We start from the raw sequence: 12,172 nt of genomic DNA, 5'->3' as shown, positions 1-12,172 counted from the left end.
TTTGTGAATGAAAAAGAGAAACTGCGTTCATGTTGAAATAAAGGGATAAAAGAAGCAGCCCTGTGAATGTTTCCAAATTTGCTTAAATGAAGTCCGAAGTAGCAGGTTCCAAGCAACTGCAATGTATCACGTTAGCTCCTGGAGGGAATGAATTCCCCCAACTATGAAAATGTATTATTTGCTCTCTTACTATTATGTATCAATAATTGCACCTAAATTTTTTTTTTTTCTGCCCAGCTAATGTTAATAGATATTTCAACAATACATAATTAGTTCTCCTCTCAAATGCATAGCTGCACTGTGTATGATAACGGTCACATTTATCTGTATGAAGGAAGCCAAATTAAGAGTGACGGACCAGGAGACCCCCCCCCACCCCGGAGCCTCCTGAAGTAACTACCGCAGATAAATGTGGAAATAATAGAGATGGACACACAAGACACGGTTTTAATGAGGTTTAGCTGAGACTTTTCCAACAGAGGAAAACCGAAATGCTAAATCAGCTGCCGAGGCTTTTCCTGCTGCGCTCAAAATCCACCAAATTAACTTTGGTTAACAAAGTGGGAAGTAATCAGTTAACAGACTCTGCATCAAATGTTGTCATGTACAATTTACAATCCACACACACACACACACACACACACACACACACACACACACACACACACACACACACACACACACACACACTCTCTCTCTCTTTCTCGCAGATGTGGTGGTGTGAGAATATGCTCCCGTTCCTTGGGAAACAGATAAGGAAATCCCTGCAGCTTCTAACAGGCTGAAGATTTACTTTAAGCTCCGCAGGGAACATCTCCGCTGTAAGCTCCTGGACTGAACTGAAGGAGTTAACTCACTCGACACTACAGATATTCTCATTTCAAAAAGGAAGAAGGAAAATCGGTGCCTGGAGCTCATCATTCAAAATGTCTTTTTTTGAAAAAAGTAAAAAAACAACAAAAAGAGAATTTAAGTGAAACTTAAATTTGTATCATTCAGTCTGAAGGTTGAAGGTTGTTGTATATGTCTGACGTTACGACGTATTTTGCTGAAGCTGGTGTCACTTGTTCTTTTGGTAGTTTTTAATTTTCTTTTTTGGGACCATCTGCTTTCTACCACATGATGAATCTCCTCTGAGCAGCCCAACATTCACCTCACTTTCACCAAAATCCCTGAGAGTCTGAAAAGGCCGAAGACAAAGAAAACGCAACAAAGATCCAGAATAACGAGACATGTTTACTTTCCCGGAGCTGGTTTTTATTTCACTCGTGTGTTTTGTCTTTCCTTTTCTGTCAACAGATTCACACAGGTGTCGACAGGTGCTGAGAGTTCGTCGAGGTGAAACGCCGTAATGGAGATTTCTGAATCTAATGGATTCAGAAATCCATTTAAAATGTATAGATGCATACCGTTAGCAAACGTACGACCAAGGGCCGATGAAATCTGTTCCTTAGGTTGAGATATTGAGGTACAGACAAACAAGTGAAGTCGGACAGAAATATATCATGCTTGGCACTGGTGAGTAAAGAAGAAATACTTTGTTCCTTCTACATTTGTGACTGCAAAAAAAACAAACAAACAAACAAAACAACTGGTTTTAATTTCATTAAAAAAAACAGAAAACATCAGACGTGTTCTCTGTCATCATAAATAAATATCAGACATGTTACAGCGTGGAGTTTTCCAGCTAAGGCCTTTGTGTTTAACACACACAAACACAAGCTCTAATGCGGAGCAGTTTTAATGATGTGGAATCAAACGAAGCGTATCACAGGACACGGGACCAAAGAGAAAGAATAATACAATTTCACTTTGCTTTTTCAGCTCGGCCAGAGAAAGCCTCGCAGCCTCGCGGCGGGAGCCATTGAACTCAAAGACGGCACTAAATGAATGTGGCCGGGGACAATTCAAAGGCATGCTGTCTAATGGAATTATCGGCAATAACAGATATCATTAAAGCTCGCCACTGACTAGGCCTTTACACTGACCTTTTAATTAACACTTCACCATGGCAGCGAGCGGTCTATCGCTGCGTTACCCCCCCCCTCCAAAAAACCACTTCTCCAAATCCGAAGTGAGATTGACGGATAGAAACAGGACGCATGTGCCCACTCGCCTCTTTCATTCCTCGCCTCTGAGCCCCTGAATGCTGGAGCATGAAAGGTTTCCTGGGTAACACATGCAAGGCCTTGACTTGGAAGCCCGATGAAACAAAGCAGTGTGTCCACAAAGCCCTCGGTCCACCTTAAGGCAAATATCTTCCCTTAAGCTTCACCGGCTTTTCCCGGCTTCTTTGACATTCTTCAAGTTGTAATCTCCCAGCCTTTCAGCCTTTATACCAAATCAACAATTATTTGTAGCTGATCAGTTTAACAGTTCTGAATCGGGGCCGCCCGTCGGCATTAGGAGAAGTTAAAAGTGATCAAATGTGGGCGACAGCTTTTTATTTCAGTGTGTCAGCAGCGTGAACCCGCATTTCAAATCTCGTTAATTAAAAGGATGCCCCTAAAAACTGCAGAGTCTCTGATCTCACGGATCTCATCAGAAATCTTTCAGAGTTCTTCACAAGCTTGGTTACTTGCAAATGTCAAAAGCCAATTACATATAATTAGAAACTCAGGATTCACGTCACCAAGCTTTTAGCCAAAGCGCTCCCTTCTCCTCACAAGCGTCTGTGGATGAACGGATGCGCCACCTTCTGGTCTGACCAAGACTCAACAAGGAGTTAGTCAAATATACAGGATTTTCTTTCAGACTTTTCCAGCAGCTCAGGTGGCGTGTGAGAACTGGAAATGGCCCTTCAGTGATCTAAACTATCCACAGTGAAAGGGCAGACTTTGGTATCGGTTCCCGATGTTCTAGAAAGAGTGGCTCTGCCCGCTTCACTATCACTCAGTCATGGACCAGATACTGTCCAGGACATTTGGACTAGAACGTGACATGGCTCTAAGAAAACCCACGATGTCAACCGACGGGTGAAAATCTCAAATTCAAATCCAGAAAAACCAACAGTCAAATTTTCTTTCCAAAAATCTAAAATAACAAAGAGTTTCTCTTGGATTCTGAGAGTCTACTAGAGCTTTCTGGAGGAGCTCTGTGCTAAAGTAATTATATCCGGCTTGTCAATACCGAAAAGTCTCAATCAGTAACAAACCTACGGGTTTCTAAAGATGAAATCCATCTTTTTGTTCTGCTGCGGCAAAGAAAATGCGTTTTTTGGACGAGAAAACAACAAATCCTCATTTTAAACCAAGCCAAAGAAATGAGAGACTGAAGTTCTACTGTCCAAGTATGAATTTCAAACATGTAACTAAGGTCTCAAGAGTGTTCCTTCAGATCCCTGCAAACTCTGCATCCGTCTGAAACATTAATCAGAGAAAGTCAGACCGCAAATTTTTCTGCCCCCATTAAAATTCACTTTCCTTCCGGGTTCGGTTTCACCTAAAAACTTTAATGAGCTAATTTGGAGCATCATTATATGACTAGTGGAGCAAATGAGGAGGATGATGATGGTCCATATGTCTGCTGGCTCCGGTTCTGTCTCGCAGCCTGCCTCAACATCTGTCTATAACCGCTGACAAACAGGAAGAGATGAGACAAATATGAGGAATCCCATCAGACCCAGAGCCGGATTCTGCCATAGTCAGTAAAGGTGCCAGGGTATGGGCGTTCAGTATCCCAAGGAAAAACAAAAATAATCAAAAACACGATGCAGTTTGCAGACGCAGAACATTGGATCATTGGGTTTATAAAGTGAATACGTTCCCATCAGGTTTCTGTCTGCTCAGACCAATTACGATCTCAAGGCTTGAGATGCAGACTCCGACTTCTCCAACTGAAATTAAAACCTCCAGCTATGTGGACTTTTACCTCTTTTATTACCCAATGCAGATTTAAACCCACATCAAACTAATACTTCTGTTGCCTTTGAGAAAAAAAAACTACTGAGCTTGGCAGGAAAAAAAACAAAACTCGTGGGAACAAATGACTTAATTTGTGCTCTCGAACTAACAGACCAATAAACTATGCTTTTAATATTGTAGCACAGGTAACAAAAGGGATGTCAAAGATGACACACTGTTGTTCATCAGGTAAAGATCCCCAGAATATATGTAATAATAATGAACTAAACTGTATTAAATCCAAGCAGCTCAGTCAGATTGCCCATAGTCGAACAACTTTCCCTATCAAAGAGAGTTGTGTCTGATTGTTAAACACTGCTGTTGTGTTACCTTGAACATACGTTGAAATCTCAACAATACTCTTCAACGTTATGTTCATAATCATAACCATGGAAATGGGACCAATGGCTGCATGAAGGAAGGAAGGAAATCAATCTGGAATCGGATGGTATCATTTTTAATGCTCAGCAGTGAAGTATTACATGATTTGTACTTACTGGGCTAAAACCTTCTGAGAACACCGGTTTGGTCCTTTAATGGTGGGGGTAGGGTCAGGTTTATGTCGTGTGTTATTCCTGCACAATCCTCCGCCACGTGAGATGAAAATGAACCGCGCTCCGATTTCCGCTCCTGTCTTTCATCGTTTCCAGGGGCTTCTCTCCTCGCGTTTGAAGCCGGCGAGCAGTTCTGCATCGTCACAACAGGCGTTTCACTCGTCACCCTCGGTCCGCACACGAGACACCGCCGCTGCCGCCGCCGCTGCCGCCGCCGCTGCCGGGCGAAGCGTCAGGAACACGTGGGGCGGGTCCGTCCGCTCACAGTGGGAGTGGGTGATGAAATCCCCTGCAACAGCTCAGTCTCAGGACCTGTTTGATACTTCTCAAGGTTGTTCTGTGTGTCCATGACGGGAAGAAAGATACTCATTCATCCCTGCTGTACAGTCTGCTGATGGCGCGAGATCGTTCCTTTCTGATTCAGAAGTTCTGCAAGGAGGGAGTCATCCACCGCAACTCCCAACCCCCCGAAACTTTTTACGAGACGAGCTGAATTCAGTTTACTGCCGGGTATCTTAAGTCCTTAAGTGCAACAAGCACAGATGGCATTTGCAGTTGCACGGAACCCGCAGCACACGACAGACGCAGCGTACAGACAGAGGGAGTCAGGGTCGCGTTGCCTGTAAACACTCAGAACACATAAAAGAACTACACAAAACACTGACGGGCTGAGGGGTGAAACACAGTGTACAATGTGGGGACAAACCTTATTGCCAGAAGTCGGAGGGAAACGTCTCAATGAAGGGGAAAATAAAATTAGTTTTCATAGGTTCTCGAGAACCAAGGAGAAGAACATCATTGGCTGTTTGCCCAACAAATACTAATATAGAGGCCACTGCTTGTGATAACACAGTGGGTTTCACTCAACAACCCTTCAGCTCCTCTCCTCCAAGCACAGAATGAATAAAAGGTAAACTAATGATTCACACTTGTTTTACTCTCACGGTCCAGAAGTCGAAACGTGTCTGGCCTTCGTCGAAGGTCAGCGCAGGTTGGCGCCGCGTAATAGGGCAGTTGCATAACTCGAAACATTGACTCACACATTCCCCACATAGATTGAAATGGCTTCTGAGGCGCATTACACGCCGCCGATGTTTATTGACCTTAACAGTGCATCGTAACCTATGGGGTTTATCCCGTGTTTGGACTGTGAAACCGTTTTCTGCAAAGAAGTAATTAAAAGTCTGACAAAATTAAGATGCTTGACTGAAATGTCTCTCAACTGTTTTTAAAGGACAGTACTTGAGTTAAAATTAATTACTGATGCAATTGCCATTTGCTCTACAAGCTAATGTTCTGGGTGTTTTTAATTAAGCCCAAAATCTTAAGTTTGTCTCAGAGGGATTTACAACCTCCGCAACACGCAACGCGCTGTATGACCCTCAATTCAGATAAAGAAACCTCCACAGAAACTGTATCACAAAGCTGATGGTGAAATAGCAATGCAAGATTTTAAAGTTTGTTTTTTTTTCTCCAGATGAAGTGATGGATATCAGTTTTATCTCTGTGTCTAGCAAGGGTCCAAGACATGTTTAGCCTAGCTTAGCACAAAGACCCGAAGCAGGGGGGAAACTGTTAGCCTAGCTCCAATTAATCTGCTGCAAAGTTAGTCATCGCAAGGTTTTGACAGTAACTAGCAAGATAATGTTAATTTTGGTGCAACTATTATGTACGAATTGTATTTTGACAGTTCAAAGCTATGGAGTTCTGCAGGAATGAGTCCTAAAACCCGGATATAAGCTAGCGTTTTTGCTAAGAGGTCGTCGGGGACATTAAATGTCAATGGAAAAATCCATTTGGCTTTTTGTCGACTTCCAGATTTGTCTCCAAAAATACGTCAGCACTCTACTGTAATTGATTCCCAAATCCCTGACACAGACTTTAGTTAGTAGCGGGGCAATTTTCCTGTATCCTGTTGATGAGTGATGTAGCCAGGGTCAATAACAAATACCGGATTTTTCACCTTTAGTCTAACACACGAGGAGGTTGTTCTGTTTTCAAGCATGGGATTTGTGGGCGGGACATTTCTCTCTGGGCAGGGCTGCTGACAGAGGTGGACACAAGGCATCCTTTGTTTCAATTTGTCCCGCCGTGCGTCCTCGTCGTTGTTAACGAGCGCCGGATAGTTGGAGCACTCAGGGTTTCCTGCAGCTGATGATGCATTCAGTGCAGGCAGCTCGTCTCAAACCTCCTCCCTCGCACTGAGGTCTCACAATGGGATCGTTGTCCCACATTTGATTCTTTACCTGCGCGCCACAAAGAGGCTGCAGATTGCTCTGAATTATAAGTTCCTGTTACTGAAATGCCTCAGAGACGTCGCTGAGTAGCTGCAGCGGGGCTCTGGAAGTTTGAGTTTCCCAGTAAAAACCTGCAACTGAGAACCAGACTGACAAGAATCAGCACAATTTTAACATTTCTGCTCTTTTTTCAAGAGAAAATAACAGCACGAAGCCGCTACTTAAGTCTTCAGTATTATTGACAGATATTTTGTTAAATTTGTGTAAATTTAGACTTTTTTTCTCCCATATTTAATATATCGTCTTCCTTTACTTTTTGGGCTGAAAAAAAAATATATAAACTGGAGGCAGCCTTTTAAAGGACAGTAACCTCAGTTCACTAGACATCTCAAAAGAAAACGGACGACACGAACTCAACATAACCAAGGAATCTCTAGGTCACGTGACTTAAAATAACCTGTCAGTTGCTCAAACTCCCTCCTCTCCTCACCTGGCCACGACTGGCTGGTGCCAAAATATTCTTTTATTTTTTTCAATAGAAGACTATTTCCTGTTCCTGCTAAATTTGGTGCGCTAAATTCCTTGACCTGACTTGTATTCATAGAAACAAAGTCCGAGGTTTCCCAGTTCATTTTAATAGAGTCAGAGTGTTCTTGTTTTTTCTTTTTGGTTTTTTTTTTCCTTTTCTATCCTTTGTTCTCTCTTTTGCATCGGTGAAAATAAAAGTTAGTCCTGTTCTTGGAGCAGTTTCTTTCAGGACCCATGAGACAAACCTCCCACATGACAGGCTTTTCCCTCCGAGTGCATTTTCTCATCTGCTCCTCTCCTCCCCATGTTTGATTGGCTGCCACTAATGGACGGCGAGTATTTTATTTGTTTGAGGAAAGGTGAGCTGCTGACTACAGATGAGTCATTTTGCTCTGCTAACTTGCTCCCGAGGGAGGAGAGCTGAAGGAATCCCTGGCCATGAAATATTTATCTACTCCTCATACTGCATGCAGAGCAGGGAGATGCTGCTCTCCAGGAAAAATGAGAAGAAGTAAATAACAGCTGAGGAGAAAATCTGGAAAATGTTAGATCAAAAAAATGACACGTTCCTCCTTGAACAGACAAAAGCAAAAGGTGAAAATGAAAACCATCAAATAAAAAGAGACAGGCGAGGTGAGACGGAAAGTATTTATATATGAGAGGGAGAAAGAGAAAAAAAGAATTTTAGGGATAAAGACATAGAGAAGGAAAGATGGAAGAGGATGAAGAGCCGAGAGAGAGAAGAGAAAGAAAAGCAGATTATCTCCTGCAGGCTTTCAGCCATCCCAAGGAGGAAAAAGACAGGAGAGTTTTTCCACAGCGACTGATCTGACAAAACGTCAGCGAAAAGACAACACCATCACTTCCACCATTTAATCTGCTGCACACACACACACACACACACACAGAGCAGCGTGCCGTATTTGACTGAAAACTGTTTGAATTAGAGGAATATCTGCTACCGAGTTTAGAAGAAGAAAAGAAATGTTTCTTGTGACTTTTGACTGCATTGAAACACCAAACGTCTGAGGTAAAACACGTCGTCGGCTGTTTTCCTGACAGACGACTCAGTTTTCTGCTGCTGCGAATCCAAGGCAGTTTTACAAAGTTATTACATCTGGATTTCAGCAATGCTTCACTAAAACTAGTGGAGGAATGATAAGGACAAAGATCAGTCCCGAGACAAATTCTGGACACCCAAAACTTTAGGTTTTTGCTGTGATACAAAACGATTTGGTGAAAAAGTAACTTTGACAGCAGCTGACTTACCGGGAGAATTTGCCTTTTATTCAGCCGTCGTGTGTCATTATCAAGGTGTTTTGCCGCACGGTTACAAAACGCAGCCGGTACAGCTCCATGCAAAGGCTGCAGCTTTGTCAGTTACGCAATGAGAGCTGGACACACAAGAGCCTCTTAAGTTCAACAGAAAAAAAAAAAAAAATGTAATGAAAGCACACAATATTAAAATAAAAATTTAAGAATATTAAATATTCAATATTGTTGAATGTTCTGGAGTCCGGGTTCAGCCAGTTGAAACTGTCCTTACCCGACATTCATGGTCTCCTTTTTCAATCACAAACTCCTCTAGAGGTCCAATTTATCATTTTGTCAATGTAGCACAGTAGAAAGCTGACAGGAACCGAAAATATGAGAAAAAAAATGACTCAGACGCCCATGAGAATTCAAAACTCCAAAGTGCTAATGACTCAAAGTATTACAGTTTTCAACAAGATTGGAAAAAATATTCTTGCACTATTTATGCACTCAAATAGAAAAAAAAATGTATGATTTAAAACGATAACACAGTATTTACCTACAAAGGGATTTTATCTGAACTCATTTTTGTGCCTTGTGTCTCTATATGATATATAGATAACGTTATCTTACTGCAAATAAAACATGTTCAGTGTATTCAACAAGCAACAGATGCACCCCAGAGGGTGAAAACTAAATATTAAAAACCACTACAATGCTGCAAAAACTACAAAACTCTTTTCACTAAATAAACTTTAAACATAACAATTAAAACAATAAAAGGTCTTTTATACTGAAATCTTCATTAATTTCTCTCAGACTCAAGATTCTGACAATAAAAATGCAGAAATGTCCGGTTTCTTTCCTAAGGGAGTTGATACTTTACTGCTAACGTTTAGTCCTCCTGTGAAAACAGAGTCGTGAAAGCGTGAGGAGTTACTTTGGACGCCCCTGGTTCCGGAAACGAATGTCCCATTCGGGATTTTTCTTGAAGGTTGTGCAACCTATGACAATGTTCCCTTTTTGGTCCTTCACTGTTCAGTGGCTTCTATGTTTCCAGGTCTTAAACTCTTGAACTTGTCACAGAGCTCCTCCCGTCATAGAGCCGCCGCAATTATCGTGAACAGTTCAGACGTACAACACGAAAACAAATGACTCTCGAGAGACAAACGAACACGAAGCAGCTCAAAGACGCGCTGCGACAAACCACCAACAGACGCTGCTGCCGCGTGTTTTGAAGATGAACGTATAATCAGCAGCGGCGGAATTGAATTTAGCTGTGGAAGAAAGCGAGAGTTGTCAGACAGGGGTTCAAACAGGAGTCAGCCTGCTGGTGGCCCCAAGCTTTACTGCCGAGAGGGCGGGAAGATCCAGGTTCTCCCCGGCAGGGAAGCTCTGGGTTGCGGCGGTGAGGCAGCGGCAACGTGCAGAAAGCAGAACAACCGGTTTCTTTTTCTTGTTTCTTCCCTACCCTGTCTGTGCCTTCCACCTCCAAAACCACTAGTTCCTACTGAAGACATAAATATTTAAAAACACCTCACAAATAGATAGTTTCATGTTGAAAAAAAAAAAAGATGGCTCAGTAATTTCCTACTACAGGTGGTCACTGTACTTTCCATCAAACGTTACAGGAGGAAATGATGCATTTGCTGGGGACTATATTAAGCGGCGGATTAATCCACATTTGGTGATGTAGTGGATATTTGGAGAAGCAGGACGGTGCGTGTTTGAGTTCGAGTCAAAACAAACTATAGTGTGTGTGTTCATGGAAATGAGGGAATGTAGCAAAAGCTAATTTATGTAAAATGTATATTTGTGCATTTGGAAAATTGCCTCCACAGCGTAAACCCAGTGACACAGATAAGCACAGGTGGTCGTAAGCAAAGGTCCCGACGCCGAGGCCACAGACGCCTGCAAATGAATTCTGGTCCAGCAGAGCAACTGTGGAGCCAGCCGCCGCCTTGGAAGAGCAGGATTCCAAATAATGACGATGATAATTAAAAATACAGCCGTCCAACGGGCTGTGTTTCTCAGTGATCGGACTGGAATAATCAGCCCAGACTGCAAAAGTAATTTGTCAAACACATCCCTCTCCCGATCTGTGTTAACTTCTTTTTCTTCCCTATGGTTTGTTCATTTCACCAACTTTCCCGAGCTCGTGGCTCAGAGCAGAAACCTGTGTGTGTTGAGTGTGCACAGCCGCGATTCCGCCACAGATGGAAAAAGACATCGGTGAAAGCAGTTTTCCCAGCTGACGGCAGGTCCCCGAACGTATCCTGAAGCCATTTTTTTTTCTCCAGCGCGGTTCCTTTTGCGCTCTTCAAAAATGTTTCCCGACTTCACAGACTAAAAACTTCCTGAGAGAGTCCGAGAAGTTCTGCATTTTCCCCTTTTTCCCCCACTTCTATCAGGAAGTTGGATAAACCCCCCCCATCTTGCTTGATTCTCAGGGGCCCATTTCACCAAAGCGATTTAAGAGCACTGCTCAATAATCGCATACAGCGGCGGTGTCACGAGTTTGACGAACGACTGTCGCTAGCAAACGGCAGATAAATCCGTGGGTCTCACAGAACGTGTTTTATAGCCGTGCCAGCAGCACAACTCTACGGTTGCCACTGTCCGCCGGGCCGGCACTTTGGTCCAAACTAAAATATCTCACCAACTACTGGACCGATTGCTGGAGGATGAACCGCGATGATTTTGATAATCCCCTGACTTTTCCCCCAGTGCAACCACGGCGTTCGCATTTGTGGTTTTGAGTGAACCGCTATCGGAGTCGCCGCCTGGCTAACTGTACCGTATTACTGAAAACCCAACTACAACCTTGGTCGTCCCCTCACTCTTCATCTAGCGTCACCGTCAGGTCAAAAAATTTGAATTTCGTTTACGACCATATACCTGCAGAGCTAATGACATTCCCCATCAGCTTCAGCTACGCTTTGTCTTCGGCGCTCATCGGCAAATGTTAGCACATCAACACGCTAAACTAAAATGGTGAACGTGGTAAACATCAAACCTGCTTCGCATCAGCATGTTAGCATTTGCATTGTGAGACAGTACATCTTATGTCCATGGCAGGACAAGAGTACTGGGTCTTCGTCCCATGTAGCGCCATGACGGGCAAGAGCTCACCCGGACCCAAATGAAAGCCCGCGACTGGACACCACAGGCCTAAAGGATATTTAGAGTGATGGGGCTGTGTAAGGTCATCTCCATCCGTCTGCTGTCTGCTAACTGGAATTAACACTAAATAAAAACGCGGAAAACCAGCTGACTGTATGAGCGCTGGTATGTGAGGCGGGGACGGTGTCTCAGCTGAGCACGCAGGAGGTCGAGGCTCTCCGGAGTTCAGGCGTCAGAGAAAAGACCCTGCAGCTGATGGCAGAGGGAGCTCAAAGACTTCAAAGGCAAATGGACAAGAAAAGATATTTAATCTGTGCTTAATAGGATTTCCAAGCTGAGGGAATAATTATTTAAAGACATTTTGATATTTCCTGCACAAGTGTATAATGTTTGGGGGGGCGGGCAGTTAGGATGAGGAACTTCCAGGAAAAAAAGGACTCGTTTTGCAGTGATATTATGTAAATGCTCCTTTAATCTGTGGCTGCTTCTCCCTGCCAATGGAGGTTCACTGACTCCGCTCTCCGGGGAACTGGGAGACCGTCACCTGCCAGCTGGCCCGGCGCAGAGCGGCACA

At 43.4% G+C, this 12,172-nt stretch overlaps 1 protein-coding gene across 4 annotated transcripts in view; it reads right to left on the bottom strand.

The window, feature by feature from the left end:
* LOC120793623 (metabotropic glutamate receptor 8-like) overlaps positions 1-12,172 on the bottom strand; it is a 128,421-nt gene that overhangs the window by 71,967 nt on the left and 44,282 nt on the right. Inside the window, exon 1 of one of the 4 annotated variants that reach the window (XM_040133856.1) lies at positions 4,400-4,428. The exons of the other annotated variants lie outside the window; for them this stretch is intronic. The gene's annotated coding sequence lies outside the window, so the exon portion shown is untranslated. Of the gene's footprint in view, positions 1-4,399; positions 4,429-12,172 lie in introns of those variants that run through there. 4 annotated transcript variants of the gene reach the window in all.

Source organism: Xiphias gladius, chromosome 8 (assembly GCF_016859285.1).
Source record: "Xiphias gladius isolate SHS-SW01 ecotype Sanya breed wild chromosome 8, ASM1685928v1, whole genome shotgun sequence".
NCBI classification, from domain to species: domain Eukaryota; kingdom Metazoa; phylum Chordata; class Actinopteri; order Istiophoriformes; family Xiphiidae; genus Xiphias; species Xiphias gladius.
This window is presented reverse-complemented; position numbering and strand designations above follow the sequence as displayed.